This window comes from Falco cherrug, chromosome 1 (genome assembly GCF_023634085.1).
Source record: "Falco cherrug isolate bFalChe1 chromosome 1, bFalChe1.pri, whole genome shotgun sequence".
Taxonomy (NCBI): domain Eukaryota; kingdom Metazoa; phylum Chordata; class Aves; order Falconiformes; family Falconidae; genus Falco; species Falco cherrug.
The window spans coordinates 97,359,177-97,375,519 of record NC_073697.1 but is presented as its reverse complement, the minus strand read 5'-3'; the positions used below and the strand labels follow the sequence as shown (position 1 = coordinate 97,375,519).

General features: G+C 42.7%; 1 long non-coding RNA gene across 1 annotated transcript in view; it reads left to right on the top strand.

Moving 5' to 3' along the window:
- Positions 1–8,775: 8,775 nt before the first annotated feature.
- The window catches only part of LOC129737486 (uncharacterized), a 45,802-nt gene continuing 38,234 nt past the window's right edge, over positions 8,776–16,343 (top strand). Inside the window, exon 1 of the long non-coding RNA XR_008735395.1 lies at positions 8,776–8,849. This is a non-coding gene — a long non-coding RNA (uncharacterized LOC129737486). The remainder of the gene's footprint in view (positions 8,850–16,343) is intronic.

Genomic DNA, 16,343 nt, shown 5'->3' with positions numbered 1-16,343 from the left:
TCATAACATTCAGGTGTTGTATTTTATGTTGTTTGGGAGCCTCCCATTGGAGCGGGCTGGAAGGAAATCAAGCCCTGTCTAGGCCTGTTTAAGCTGTGTTTCAACAAATCCTTTAATTTCCATAAACAAGTGCAGTTAGAACTCTGACTCTTTACTCTTGTCTGCGTTTGTCCCCATCTGTAAAATAGAAATGGCAACACAATCTGGCTCACAGGGGTATCTGAAGAGAGAAATATCACTACCATGCAGGAGCAGCTCGGTTAAAACAAGTCACAAGAGCAAATCAATCCCAGTATCCACAGCCAGGTCCCAACAGAATTTTTCTATCACCTTCTGGAAGGAACTTTTCAGGTTTCTGACAATCAGTGAAAATGAGATTATGTTCTTAAAACAGCTTGCCTTTCATACTGATGTCCACAAAGTTCATGGTATTCAAACAGATTTTCCCAAGCTGGTCTATTATACGTGTTTTTCTAATGGAGAACTCAGTATTTTAATTTTTACTTGCAAAACTGTATTTACATCAAACTTTGTTTTGATTTTATAGACTTTAACACTATTTTTAGGGTTATGCTATTCACTGAGGCTGAAAGCCAGTGGAGTCATCTTGGTAAGTCAGACTTTATGGCTATTTTCATGAGATCAGATGTAACATCAGTCCAGGCTTTTGGAAGGAAATGGCTTTCAGGGCTGCCAGTTAATTTGTGAAAAGATACTGAAAGGATATTCTCTCTCCATTGTGCATTTCTTCCCTAATAAAACTACAGCATGTTTTAATACTTTAATGTCTCAAAGGGTTTTAATGCCTCTTCCCTCTTGTCTAGCAACATCTTAGGTAAAGAACCAGATGTGATACCTTTATAACAGAAAAGACAATAGCTTAAAAGCACTGTGATTTTTTTTTTGGAGTGTTTCCACCTGATCTGTTGTCTGTACTTTGACAATTGGCTTTATTTATTGTCCATGCAACATTTTTAAAGTGTTTTGTTGCTTCTACAGCGTAAGCAGAGATCTTCGGAGAAAAGGAGACTTGATGGGGATGTTTTGAGGGTTGTGTCCTGCAATGTGCTCTGCCTACTGAGGTTTTCATCATAAATCCTGATGGTATAATTCCATTGCCTAGAAATGTTCTTCTGCAGGTTCCAAAGTTTTTTTTACCAATGTCAGTTGTCTTCAGTATTCCAGTGAGAAGCGTATTAACGTGGCAGTTTCAGCATGGGAAAATGAGGTGCTGGAGGGAGGCTGACTTGCACACAGTCTGTAAGGCACCAGTAACAAACACAGATTTCCCTGAAGTGATTCCTCCAGGAAGAAAAAATCACGGATGGGTTGGTTCTAGCATCTTAGATGCTGTTTCTTTCTTTTGCAGCATAGAATGTTTTCCAGACTCTTCCACCTTTTTTCCCCAGGCAGTAGACTTGCAGTGATTGTCCCAACCTCCTCTACAATACACTTGTAGGTTAGGAGACCTGGTGTGCACCTCTATGAAACACCAACAGCTGTAGCACACCTCTGCTCCCCACCTCCCTGATCTCTTATCTTGGCAAGTGCCTCACTTTACAGATCTGCCATTCCTTGCAGGTGGTTTCATTCTCCAACTTTGCCCTAATGTTCTTTCTATGGTGTCTAAACTGAGCTGAAGACCTGGAGAAATTCATAGTCCTATGTGATTAGCTGTGCCAGTAACAGTTGTTACTGCCTGCACTGGTTTTTTACCTCTATTCCAAAAAGCAAAGCTGTTTTTCCTTCAGAATCTATCACATTACTCCAAATAACCACATCCTTTCAAAACATGCTCCTGTGCTGTTCATACCCTCCTCTGGAAACCACTGTCTTCAACTGCTGTTTTTCATGGTCATATGCAATTATCCACTTCCTGATTTCTACTTCTTGCTCACATCTGCTGTCCTCTTCCACAGCAGGAAAACGACCAGCAGCTTCATACTTCATATACATCACCTGCAAGACAGCCATGGAACCGTACAGAGGTAGGGTAGCCACTGTCCTGTCAGGAACATCTGCAGAGAACAATCAGTCCTCCTCCAAGGAGACCCATCTATATCATTTTTGTGCAAGAGATGACATGTTTAAGGATGTGGATCAAGGCTGAAGGGATTCCAAGGTTATATTCCATCCTTCGCAAAAGGTACCCGCAGGATCTTGGATAAACCTCCCTGTCACACTTCATCTTGTGAAATGCAAGGAGTGCTTCTGCCTTTAGTCCTTTTGTCTGGAAGGACAGTAAACACTTCAGTGCAAGCACTCTGTGGAGAGGCATAGACAAAGCCCAGTTGTGTTCAGGATTGGTATTACACTAGCATTTATTGAAAACATAATTAGAAATATGAGTCTTAAAAAGTCTTAAAATGCACCTTTGAACTCCATTCTTCTCCTGCTGAGGGACAAACCAAAGAGTGTAATCAAATGTTTGGTAGAAACAGTAATAAATGCATGCTCAGCAACTTCTGAATCTTGTTCACTTGATACCATATTGAAAAAACCTTTTAAATATTGCAAAAACTCATGGACTGGAAGCTTTAAAACTTTCTTATAATTTACAGCACTATTATAACACAGATTTATATTAATGTTTCTTTAGTGCTCCAAAAAACTACCTGTCCTGAGATGAAACATGTGAAATTAATATATTCCAATTCCTTTTGCGTTATTCTCTTTACAAGCTGGAAACCTAACTTATCTGTATCTGATCAAGTGCCAATAATGATAGTCTTTAAGCAAAAACTTACCCAAATTCCTGGCGCGGTTTAGTTTCAAGATAACCAAGTACAGATTTCCAGGGTGTTTCTGTAACTGATTCTGTATTTGGTGTATATTTATAAGAGATTTCTGTTCTATGAAAGAAGACAGGGTCATTCAGAGTTTGGCTTTGCACCTGAGTTGCTGGTGTTGCTATTTACTTCCTAGTCATTGTCTTTCAGCTATGGGAAGAATGTTGTCAGTCTGTTGGCAAGGGCTGGGACAATATACCTGGACACAAGGATGTTCCCATGTCTTGGTTCTGGTAGAGGGAGAAGGTCTGGAATTAAACTGCATGTAGTGTACATTAGGGTGTGCCTGAGTGTGTGACAGTGTCATCTACCTCTATGTTTGGGCTCTTGCCCCTTTACAGTTAAAGGATTTCCAGGCTCAGCATCCCAGAAAGACCCTGACATCAGCCCTGCCAGGCAGGTGTGTGTTTCCTCTCCACAAGGCACAGAGGTGACATGTCTATGCCAAGGCCAAAAATGCAAGTCCAGATCAAAGACTGAAGTGATATGATTTCTGTCTGTATTATTGCATTGAAGCAGCTTCCAGCAACGTGAATCACAGTTCAGAACTATCTTCTACAAATGCAGATCAAAAAGATTATTATTGCCCAAAAAAACTCCCACTCCATGTGCAGCTTGAGAGAGATTGGTGCATACCAGGTAGCATGGGAGAGAGAAAGATCATGTCCAGTGGGAAAATTTTATGGCCCAGCACCTTTGCGATACCACAGCTGTATAAGGATTTGGCTGTGCCATTCAGCCCTTCCCTCAGTGGCCTGAATTCAGCAGTTTGGCTGGGTGCTGTATGCTACATGTCTTTCAGTGATTCACAAACTCCTTGAAGTCTCCAGCTAAGCCAGCAGGAGCACAGCTGTTTATACTTTTATCTTGCTGGTTTCTTTTTCTTTGGGATCAATCTTAAAATGAAACTTGCCTTGAGAAGCAAAGGGTAATGTGGGAGCCTTTCTGGTTCTGCACTTACTGGAATGGGTACAATCATTCATGTTTTGCCCAAAACTCAGTGAAATAGCTGAATATTTTCTAGACAGCTGCCATGTCTAATCACACTTATTTGTGTTTAAATTTTGACGTATGGTTCCCATTTCTGGGAAGCCTTCATGCCATCAAATGGACACAACGTTATTTTAAAATTGTGGACACAGGCAGAAACACTGCTTGACATTAGACTGATTCTGAAACAAGGTAACCCTCTTTAGAGTTAATTATGACCGCTTGAGGGGAGCTGGCTTAAGAAGTCCTGAGAATATTTACAAAATTGGGATGCTAGCCCAAGGAACATTGATTGGGCTTGAAATAAGCCCGCATCTTTTCTCTTTTCCCTTCCTGCTACCCACCCCCCACCCCACACCCCACCCCCCGTTTGAGAGGAACAAGTATAATTGAATTGGCAAAGCGTTCCCTCTGACATTGATTTTTACAATAACTTTACCTTTTAGACAAGGTCTCACATGTTATTGATTTAAAAATTCATTGTGAAAGTTTTAAGATCTGGTTTCTCTCTGCTCTGGGGAACAGAAAGAACAACAAGCGAAATAGTACAGTGTAAAGTACAGGTCAGGAGCAGAAGAGTACATGTGATATTTTCTTGCTTTTAAATCCAACATTGGGCTATATGTGTTTCAAGAGTTTGTTTTTCCTGTTGGCTTTATTTCTCTCAGCAGCGGTGACAGTTATGACAGAGGCACAAGCTACCTCCAGACTAATGTATGTTTGTGCCCATGCCCACGCAGAGCTCCCCTCTTCAGATGCCAGCCAACTCTCTTGGGGGGGGGAATAGCAAGTAACCTTTGGAAAATATTCTCTACGTTTGGTTTTAATTAGTGGTGCTCAATAACACAAAGGCATTATCATTGTATCAACAGAAAGACTCCCACTGACAGTTTTGAGGTCTGGAGTATCACCTTGCATCAGGAGAAACCACATCTATATGGCAACAATCTTTCCGTAGAGACTGAGAGCACTCAGCTGTTAGAGGTGGGTTTACACTTTGTCTCTCTTGAGTATTTGTTATCTGTGATGCCTTATTTCCCCTCTATATATTACTTCCAGGCAATGTTAAAATGGCACAGGACTGCTCACAGCGCTGATGTGTACATTGGGCAGATACTGTTCAGGTAGGCATTAGGATATGGCTTGCCCGCGTGCTAGTCACTAGTTGCTGAGTTTGGATCATTCATTTTCTAAAACAAGACTTCCCTATGCCGTGAATCACTTGTGACTCTAGCCTTGCAATTGGGACCTCGTGATGGACTAAAACCCAGAGACCTGCAGCCTGCCCAGGCCTTACTAAATAACACAGACTAGTCTCATGTTCTCACTGCCTCCCTGTTCATGGTATTTGTGGTATTTCACAGCTGGGTTATCTTGTGGTGGCAATCAAGGGACAATTCAATCAGAAATGAGCCTTTGTGCATTGGAGAGCTATGAAATTATGAGATAATTTCTCCAATATAGAACAAGAACTGATACGTGTGGATACTGGAATCGAAGGGGACACCAGGGCTTGGAGAAAGCTATACGTGTACAAAGGCAGTGACATGCAATCTCCAGGCCTTTCAGGGCCCACATTGTATGGTGTTTTATACATACATCCCAAGTTTATTTACATTCTGGAAATCTGCCCCAGGAATGTCTACAATCTGGCATGTAGCATATTACAGCTGCATTGCTTAAAGCACCCTTCAGCCAGCAAATCCCACCCCATTCCTGTACAACAACTCCTCTCTGTAGCTGCAGGCTCAGGTGGGGCATAGTTTCCTGCAGCGCAGATGTTTCCTCACCCTACATCTTCATCCCAGCAAGAGCAGCATATGGGCAGGCACTGCCGGTTGTTAGACTGGGGTGGGTGTGTGTGTGTGTGTGTGTGTTGGACGGACCCCACCTGCATCACCTGCAGCATCCTTTGTGGTGGAGGAGACACAGCAGATGGAGGACTCCTCACAGTCCTCCATGGGAATCCTTCCTCTCCTCTGTTCCTTAGGCTCACTTGGGAAATAGGTGACCTGGAGACTTGGTAGCTGGTACTCAAAGCTGAGGTGAAGCCAGGCCACATTTCCAAGGTGACTCTGCAAAGACGAGCTGGTGCACTGACCTGCCTCAGGTGGCAGTGTCCATCAGAAGTATGGTGGAAAACAACAGAACATGGTCTGAGAAGAAACAGGAAAACTGAGCAATACAGCCTCTCTAATTCACACATCTACCCAGATGCCCAGAAGCTAACCTAAATCTAAAGGGCTGCAGTGGTTTTTTTAAGCTGAATAGTTCTTCTTGTTAGGGACCAAGGTAATTAATTGCCTCAGCAGAGAATGACATGTACTGCACCACATTGTTCGCAGAAGTTGCTGATGCCCAGAAGCAAAGATAATACTACATTCCCTCTGTTCTCCAGCCTCTCCCCTGAGAATTCACATCAGTAACAACCCATTAGATCTCAACACTGTTTCCAAGAAATGTGGTTAAAACAGCATTTCTTTGGAGGTAACAAAAATAAATGGGATTCAAAAGAAAAGCAATTTACCTAGGAAACTCTGAAAGCTCCAAACATCAACATATCTCAGCTTTCTTGGGATTTTTTATTTTTATTCTGCATTTTCTAAATGGCATGGATTCAGTCCCTGTAGATGGGCCGTGACGGCGCACATCTGGTTTTATGGTTAAGGAAATAGCTGATTGAATCTATACACTCAGCACAGCTGACTGGAGTAAATAAAAGAGGATTTGAAGGAAGCCTTGTTTTTCCCTAGATGGATGGAGTCCACCTTCAGTGCTGTTGCAATTGCCCTGGAGTCAGTGGAGTGACATGAGTCGGGAAGAGCAGCCAGTGTATTTCTTCATGAACTGAGCTTGCTTGTTCTCTGTCCATCGTAGCTTTGGGTTTGTGAGAACATAGCTCTTAAAAAGCGGCAACTGTTTTCTGCCTGACTCACCACAGTCAGTAAAAGCTGGCAGGCTGAGCCCTCTGCAGAAAAGTGGGACTGACCCATTGGGTAAATCATTTCCATCGCTGGACTCCACAATCACACCTAATGATTCTGCACGGAGCAATTGTCAAACATGAGCTGCTTTGTTCTTACAAGTCCACTGGAAAGAATGGGGGAAATCGTAGGAGAAAGCTGTGTGTGTCCAAAAGGGTAGCAGTGGGAGGTGTTTGGGGTTCAAACCTGGCAGCAACTCCTGTCTCAGTGTAAATGAACTGCAAAACTCCTGTGGAGCCCCAGGGTTTTGGAAGTTGCAGGCTCATGTTTCTCTGCTCCAACTTTTTGAACACAATACAACTGTAAAAATTCTTGAGGGGGGCGCTTAAAAAAAAAGTCCCAATCACTTTTTGCAGTGATGGGGCAGCCAGAGAGTGGCACCTGAAGAATTTGTGGGAATGCACAATGGACTCGACCTGTCAGAATGATCCCCTGGGTGGCCAAAAGGCTGCAAACACCAGTTTACAGCTCCCTGTGTTTGCCAGGTGTGCATGAGGTTCTCACAGAGCAACTGGCTGGCTGTAACCATTGCAGCAACTTATTTTTAAGCTGATAATTGAAGGTAAGACGCAGCCCTTGAAAACATACCTCAGTTTTATCTGTTGTCTTTGTTCTCCTTGTTCAGAACATACACAGAGTCTTTCAAGCCCCTGTTTCCTTTCAAAGCCTGTATTGATCACAGCTGTGATGTTACCGAGGAGTGTTTTTTCCCAGGCAGTAGGAAAGTTATTTTCTTAGGCACCTCATTGTCACTTCATATTCTTGGCAACTACTCAAGAGCAGGATCTGTTAGCTTTATGACAAATCCCTTTATTTACATGGAGGGATGGCAGGTTTTGGTTTATCCCCCTAAAGCATTGCGAGGAACAGGCCTGCAAGCATAAATGCTGGTGCAAGGTTTTCTCCAAGCCATCCCTAGGGCTATTTAACTCGCTGCTGCAGCCTGGATCACTTCCAACAGATGCAGCTTGCACCTTGGCTTTTATCTTCTGTTCTTTCTGCAGCCAGGTCACTGTCTCACTATAAAACCCAAGCAAAGACAAGGTAGGTGGTTTTATCCTAATGCCTAGGGGCTGATGGTGCTCTGTGGCCCTAAACCAGCACAGCTGCACCTCATTTACCTAAATTTGACCTCTCCAGAGAGATCTTTTGAACAGTCTCTCACAGGTAATTCTAGTGCAAAGCTATAGATGCTCTCCAACCCCAGGGAGGGCAGGGGCTTCCTCATGTGTATCATTACACTCCACTTACAAAGAGCACATGAAGAAATACAGATACAACTTGGTTTGGACACACAGCGATATCTCTAGTTTCTGCCACGAAGAATTTTGGCTTGCCCTTCATTTAAAGTCTGTGTCACCTGAAGCCCCTGACAGCAGCCCAGCAGCCAGAGCATTGCCTGCCTGCCCGAGGCAGCTGTGCTCCGTCCTGGGGCTCATGTCCTGCAGATGTGAAGCAAAGGTGTCAGTGGGAGTTGGGTTCCTGCATGGAAGGTACTTGGCTGTGTGTTGCTTCTTTAAAAACCTGGGTTTGAAGGGAAGACTCTTCTTCAGTTGCTTTTAAGACCTGTGTCTAATAGCTGAAGTGCTTCTGAGTGTTTAAGGGGTGATAGAGACTGTCTGGAGGCCCAGCAGAAAAGGAGTTAGTGCCCTGCAGCTGGCTCTGGTAAGGGTCCCACTGGAACCTGTGCTTCTTGGTACTCATCAGGCTGGGCTGCTTTCTCTCGGCTCCACTAGCCCTAAAGACTGGGTTTAACCACACCTCATCTCTGTGAGAGGTGAACCCCTCAGTGAAAGAGGGGCAAATCATGTTATTAAAGGGCATTAAAATCACCTGAAATAATGAGCCTAACAATTTAAAAAAGAAAAGATGAGCCTGAACAATGGGTTGTCAGTCCTGAAGAAGTCAGGATTGTATGGAAGTGTGCAGTTTGTTGTATGATGTCTGAGAAAACATAAGACTGACTCATTTAATAACTGATGTCATTCAGTAATACTTTTTTCTCCTCTCGAAGATGCTTGGCTCTGGGAAGAGGCGTGGAGGAAATGTCTGACAGATTTGCACCACAGAGAGCAGTGCTTGCTTGGTAAGTGACCTTGGCAAAGAGCAACGGGTGCCCTCATTGTGGCTGGTTCTGGGGTGCTTCTGGTCTGATTCTTCTTAGTCTCTATTTCCTTCCTATGGCCTGCTTGCTTCTGAGTTTGCTCTCTGCACTTCTGCTTGGAGCATTTGGACCAGCATTAAAAGAATGTATCTGCTGTTAATAGAAATTATGTTTCTGAGTGACTACCAAGGAAGGACAAGGAAGGAGTTTTCTAAACTCTGCTAGTATTTCAGTGTGTGATCTGGAGCAAAACAGGCTGCTTCTCCACACTTCGATTGATTACTCTTGAATAAAGTGGACCTTTAATGCCTGCCCACAGGGGCATTAAAAAATGTTAAAAGTATTTGTAAATTAAAATGCTTGAATGAAAGGCTCTGGTATGTGTAATTGCAGAGTATCACGTTAAGTAGGAAGGCAAACTGTCAGGGGAGTTCCTGGTGTTACATGGAGCCTAGCTTGTCTCACTTAAATAGATTTAATAAGCTCTGCTAGAATTGAAGAAAGGTTGCATTTAAACATATTTATTTGAATTTACATAAGCATACATCAAAAAGAAAATAATCCAGGTACTTGGTTATTTCAGTCCAGTTTTTTATAGTTAATACTTCAACCCTTCCAGTGTATCATAAAGTTCCTTTTCGTAGTTTCAGAAGAACGTAAGGGATTGAGTGAAAGGAGCTGAGCGTGTTACTCTGTGTGACTGTCTGAAGGCTCAAGGCAGAGCTCTGTCTGTGTTTCGTTGGTTTTTCCATGTTCATGTTATGTCTTGACTCTCCAGTACCCTTAGAAAGACAAATGACAGAGCGATAGAACAGCGATATGTTACTTGGCCTTCCCCTTCAGGACTCAGCAGTGATCTTGATGAACATAAAGGAAACTGCCATGCTGGGAACAGGTGATCAGTGCAGGGCTAACCAACAATCTTGCTTCTTTGAGTTGCATTTTATGCTCATGGTATGTGTGAGAGCAGAAGACGCATGCCATGTACTCAAGTAGCTGGGAGTTACCAGTAAGCAGGTGGTGATGTGAGCTTCCGAGTGTCCCAGGGAAGCTGGGTGCCAAATTGACCCTGGAGCACAGGTATCTGTGCAATCATCATTCCCAACAGCAGGAGGTTCAGTCCAGCAACCCTGTCCCAGTTGGATTTACGCTGCTGTTGAGAGGTATGTAGATAAGATTTGCATATTGGCCTGCCTTAGTTAGGGCATTTCCCTCGGAAAGGAATATATGGGTCTCTTTCACTAGGAAATGACTGGAGGCCAATAATTTAATATTCCTGGTCTCAATTTCCCAGCTAATAAAATGAGGCTGCTCATCCTGTTCCCCTCTACTTACACAAAGCTTTATCCCTCCTGACAGCAAGCATTATGCTCCAAGAACCAACCCTTAACACACTGAACTTGTACATCTTGGGTGACGTGGTCTCATCCAAAAAGCCAAGAAGAGCCCTCGGCAATCACAGTCAGAACTTAAAGGCCAGTCTGTGGTCAGAAACAAGAGCATGTTTTGTTAATACAAGCTACAGCCAACTCTGCCAGCTGTTTCCACACTTTAGCAAGTGTTTCCTACTCAAATACAGAAAATGGTTGATGGGAAGTAAACCAGATACAGCCATTCTAGCTAACGCTGAAGAGTTACACCCACGGAGAAGTTGAAAAAGACACTAGATGTCTCCAATGCAGTATGTACCAAACTGCCAGATGTTTAGGATCCTTTAAGTCATCTAACAGGCCTTTTCAAGGCGATGTTACTCTTAAGTCATGGCTCTCCTGAAAAAGCATTAAAGGGAGCTAATTTTAGCTTTGATTTATGAGATTATTTTTTTTTCTCCAACAGAAGGTGCCCCTGAGGACATTAGGGCAGATTTTTATTTCCAAAATGTTGCCTTTGTATATTTTTAAGGGATCATCTGGATGAAGTTCTAATGGCTGGTTCAGGCTGTCTGATTTATAGCAACAGCTGTTCACCTTTGTAGATGAGGAGATTCTTGGAGATACAAAACACGTTTATGAACTTGATATTCCACACCAAGAGTCGAGTTTTCTTGCCTCCTTTTTACACAGGTGTAAATCCAGATAGGCTCCTGTGAAGTCAATGAAATTGTTCCATGAAAGGCATGGAAATCAGAGTGCAGGAAACTGCAGATCAGTTATTTCTCTCTCCAGTAAACTGAATTTTAGAACTCAATTGGACGTCATTAGGATTGAGAAATGTACCTAAGTAGTGATAGGGTGTTCCTGCTGAGTGAAGGAGGAAAATGTGAATTCTTGCATGATGCCTGGGGAGCAATTTCTTCATGGGCTATAAAAGATGGCCATTGGAGAACCCAAAATTAGGAAGAAGAAAAATGAAAGAATAATGAAAGGCAAGATACCTTGGGTGTCCTACTGTAGCTCTTTAATATTTTATTCCCTGAATTTCAAAAGGTAGGACTCCTGCTGAAATTTCCTGCAAAAATTTATTTAGTTTTCAGTCTTGAAGTCTGGAAGAGTGGTTGACCACTCTAGATTTAAAATAAATTAATTAATTAAGAATTGCTTTCAGACTGTTGTATAAGCATATTTTTTCATCTTCAGACCTTTTTAGTATTTTATTTACATTTTGCCAAAAAAACCCAAGCAAACTTCAGAATTCTCCATGACATCTTCTTGTTTTGGTTAAGCAGGTACTTTTTCTTTTTGCTTTAAAAATAATAAATGTTTTACAAAAAGAAAAGAAATTAAGTGCCTCCAGATCCTATACAAGCTCCAACCCAAGCTTACCTTTGAGGACTTGCTTGTTCTTTCTTAAGACAAAGTGTTGCTGGACTATTAATATCCAAATGAACAATTAAAGCCATATAACTTTATTATTACCAAACCTGCTATATTTCACACATTCACACTCTCTTCACTTCCAGCTATTCAATCCACCTCTATGTTTTCCATAAAATACTCTTAGAGCTGAGATGCTGATGTCAGCTCTGATCTACAATGCTGTGATGATTAAGTGTTCTCCATACTCTACTAAATGGAATAAATAACATTATTAATTCAGTATGCAATTCTCTGGCTTATTACACTGAGCTTAATATTTAATACAATGTAATGGAGCTTTATTTCCAGCTACTGGATGCCTTCCCTTAACTTGCCACTTCGGTCATCAGGCTACAATACCTTTGCTTAAAATATTCTTCCACCTGAACTGCAGGGAGGCAATTTCCCACTAAAACTGAGGCAGTGACTGGACATGAGCAACTGTTTTGGGTTCCCAGGGAAGGCTCACAGGGCTCCAGACCATGTTAGGAGTACAGGTGTGGACCATGTTGATGTTGTGTCATAGCTGTGATAATTCAAGCTTGCTCCTGAGTGCATGTAAAGTGTTGTTGCTCATTTGGCTTATAGTGGCCACGTGGTCCTGGAGGAGAAACAAGGACAGAAGGTGCCTGAACTACCCTGACATTAATGTAAGCTCCCAAAGGATGTGCTAGAGGGGATGCTGTTGCTTTGGATGGTTATCTGTCTGGCACAGCTATAATGTGCAATCAAAAAACAGAGTTAAATCAGAGACCTGGGATTCTTCCCAAACAAAAATCAATGGGATGGATTCACCCTGGTATCTTTTAAGCAGTCTGGATACAAAGCAAATTGTTCAGAGCTGGCTACTGCCTGCCAAAACCCGCAGCTTTATTCATCTGAAATATTCCACCATAAGAAAAGGCAATTCAGGACTATTCTCTGCTCTCTCTGGTTTAGATCTTAAACTCCTGGGGACAGGGGCTGCTTTGCAGTGCCTTAATGTTGATCCAACACGTTCAGTGCAGTGATAACGAAGTGAGCTCCTTGCAGTAATTTTGTCTTTTTCTGTAGGCCTGGGAAATAGGCAGTCATCTTGTGTAACGTTTCAGAGATTTGGCTCATAAAGCAGCTGATGATGGAGTTTTATAGCTGATTTTACTGCTGGTGAGCTGCTGTTAGCAGAGAACTAATCTGAATGCATGTATATGTGGAAAACACAGTTTAAATCACCTGGCAAATTAATGCTTGAAGTTCTCACCCAATCCAGGGATAGAAACAGGTTGATAGTTGGAACTAGCTCATCTGATTTGTGTGATCTCCTTGGCCAATCGCAAGCATTGGAAAGGATCAAAATTCCATCTAAAATCACGGAGTAAAAGGTTTTTTAAAAATGCCAGGAAGTTATTTTCAGAGTTGACCTGGATTTTCACAGAACTAGTAGTGCAAAGGCAAAAGACAGCTGGAAGTGTAAGTGGGAAGAGAACAGAGAAGGCTTCTCAAGGGGATTTTATTCTTGAAAACAGGAGAGGAATGAGATACTGTTGCTTTGAATATCTGATGAACAAAGAAGGAAAGCATGAACTTTGGAGCTGGAAGGACAGCCAGGTCCAGTGTCTGCTGGCATTAGTACGATCCACACCACTGGCCCTATGGCAAAATGTTTTGCCACTGGTTATCCTGGGGCCAGGCTGTGACACATGAATTCTCATGTGTCAAAACATGACTGAGCTGCTTCTCTCTACTGGACACCCATATATTTCCTCTCTATGCAAATCCATTCTTAACATAGTTCCACTGGATTTTTATTCTTTGCTAAGGGTATTTAAAATGTTCTAGGTAAGGCTCCTTATGCAGAGACAAAAAAAATAGAGATGTGTAGTTCTTCCATATTGGCTTTATATATGTCACAGAAGCTGGTAGTTTGGTAGCAAGAGTCTGATCAGATCTGGACTCCTAGAAAAATCCATAGCATCAGTAGGATTGTCTGTGGAGGATCCCTGACCAGAATACATAAACTACTTCAGACTAGCCATTGTTTGTAATTCAGATACACAAAGAAATTGCAAGGAAAACAAGTACCACTTCCTTAAAGACCTTTTGCCTTTCTGCCTCAGGATTTCTAAACATGCAACATCTTGCCCTGGGCTTGCAAACTATTGTGTTACACAAATGCTTGCACTGGATGTGTTAGGAGATGGTGTTGGCTTCCCCCCACCCCCTGCTCCCCATAACAAAATGTATGTTCACAGCCACATCCTTTCCACAAAGTGAAATAGTTCTTGGAAAACTGTTTGTTTCTAGTTGTGCCAGAGACTCTGTTTTCCACTGCTGTATTGCAATATATCTGAACAGCATCATTCTCTCAGAAGTAGCTTTGTGTTGCTGGTCTCTAAAACTCCAAGTAAACCTGCTCTGCAGCCTGCACTAAGTACAGAAATCCGTCAGGATTTCAATCCAGGCATGCCTGGGAAGTGTGAGCATGGTGCAGAGTTCCATGTGCATGGTTTGTTCCTTGTAGCAGCTATACTGGACTCTGGAAAAAACAGCATCCATCGTTACTGCTAGCTTTTCACTACTCTTCTTGTGTGCCCCGCTCCACTGCTGTCTGCATTTATAGCCCCAAAGTGCAGCCAGGGCCAGAATTGTTCCAGAAGTACAATGTGTTCGTATATTGCTTTGGATGAGAGATGGTAGAATGGTGCCACTATTTTCCCAAGCATTGAGAGCTTTCCAGCAAGTTCTGGCTGGTCGCTGTGGCGAGGTCAAAGCATTGGCAGAGACAAACTCAAAGATATCTTGTGCCATTTCTCAGTGACTGTGGTTGGTTGTTGTCTTCAAAGTGTCAGCACTTCCTGAGGAACAGAAACAACAAGTTTTTTTGTCGAGGAAACATCCAAATGCCTTTTAATTTCAGCCTTTGTGAAACCTTTTGAAGTCTTCCATCTGAAAACCAGAAAGCTCCCCAGGCTTGAGTGTGTGTGTGTTTGCTGGTACTTTATAACTGCTGAGGGCTGAAAAGTACAAGAAAGTCCTGAGGTCTGTGCTAGGACGGTGCAAGAGTAGATGAACATGCAGCAGCATCTTGCTTTGAACCCTCCCTTACTGTTCTCCAAAAGAAGCTTGATGGCAAATTTGTCTTCCCAGCCACAAATGAGAAAACACACTGCTTCCTGGTGCCTGTACTTTATAGTAATTGTACTGTAGATGGTCAGGTTAGTACTTCTTGGTCCTGGCTATTTTTTTTCTTTTAATGCTCCCTGAAACATCTTCTCAGAGGAAAAAACACCTGTTTTTCTGATCTGCTGCTATGTCTACATTTAAGAGAGGGCAACATTCTCTGAAGTCTTGCTCCTGTTTTGAATTGCCTCCCTGTGTCGGGATTCCAGTTTTGCCATGTCTCAACCAGCTCATGTCTTTTATAGGTGCAGAAACTATAGGGAAGTCTCTGAAGTGGCAAATTGGTGAGACCTCCTCTGCCGTTAGGGTTGTTATAAGGCATTTGTACACTGCTTTTGTCAGCAGCCATGGTAATCTCCACTGAAAGCTGAGCAAGGGAAAATCCCAGGCCAGCTGGGCTGAAGGAGCTTTTTGTACCTGCAAGGCTAGACAGGAGGGAAGGAAGCACTGGATGAACTGGAACTGAGGTTGTGTTTTAAAGACTTTCTCACATAATAAAAGCTTTCAGGCCCACTTGGAGGGCAGGACATTGCACCACTGTTTGCTCCTAGTACATTCTGGCTTGGTCCTTTTGAAGGACAGCAAGTCACTTTGTCTCTCTCAGAGCATCTCTGGGACATGTGGGGCTCTTTAAGTCTGTGGAAGCAGCTTTTTTGAAGTTTGCTGCTTAACAGTCTGTGCACGTGACAAGGCAATTACGTTGGCCTATGGCACTACTGGATTCCTAGGCCACCTTATGAGTCACAGGAACGAAAAGCTCTGTGCCACACAGGTCAGTGGAATCTAGTTGGTTGTGTCAGCTACCTATCCCAAATAACAGCAAGAACAGATGACATTCCAGTGGAAACTTCTTTGCAAGGAAATACTTCGGGTTTCAAATGTTTGGGATTTTTCTGCATGTTTATAAAGTTAAAATGTTCCTTTAGGACTTGGTCAGCATTATTATCAGTACTAGGTTTTTTGTTTTCAAGTCTATTTGAATTTTTGTGAATGCTGTGTGACTCATGTGCTAGTTGGTCATTCTCTACATTAGAGCTCAGAAGCCCCTGCCAGTGACAGGAGAAACTGAACTTGTAAGGAGCCAGTCTTGCAACACGTTGGTAGCAGTTTGATTTGTGTACTACTATTAATCAAGTGACAGAGCCAGTATTTCCCTTCCCCTTGCCCTCCTTTTGAGTCATAGCTTTTAAGAGTGAAAAACTTGACTGTTTTGTCCCTGAGCTGGCTGGAAAAAAGGGTTTGTGTATCTACTTGCTAATTGGGAAAAGGTGTTTTATGTGGCTCCCTGCACTTGTTGTCCTTATTACAAGCGTTATTCCTCTCTGGATTTAAGAACATCCTCTGAGCAATGACTCATAATACACATGAGACTTCCCTGAGGAGTCAGATGCAGACAGCCTTATCCAGAGCATCAGCTGTGCCTTTCTTCTCTTTCCACAGACAAAGCAAAGGCCCAAGGGGGCATCCTGCCTCTGCAAGGAAGGAGCTTTGCCTTCTGATACCAGCTACCTACAGACATAAT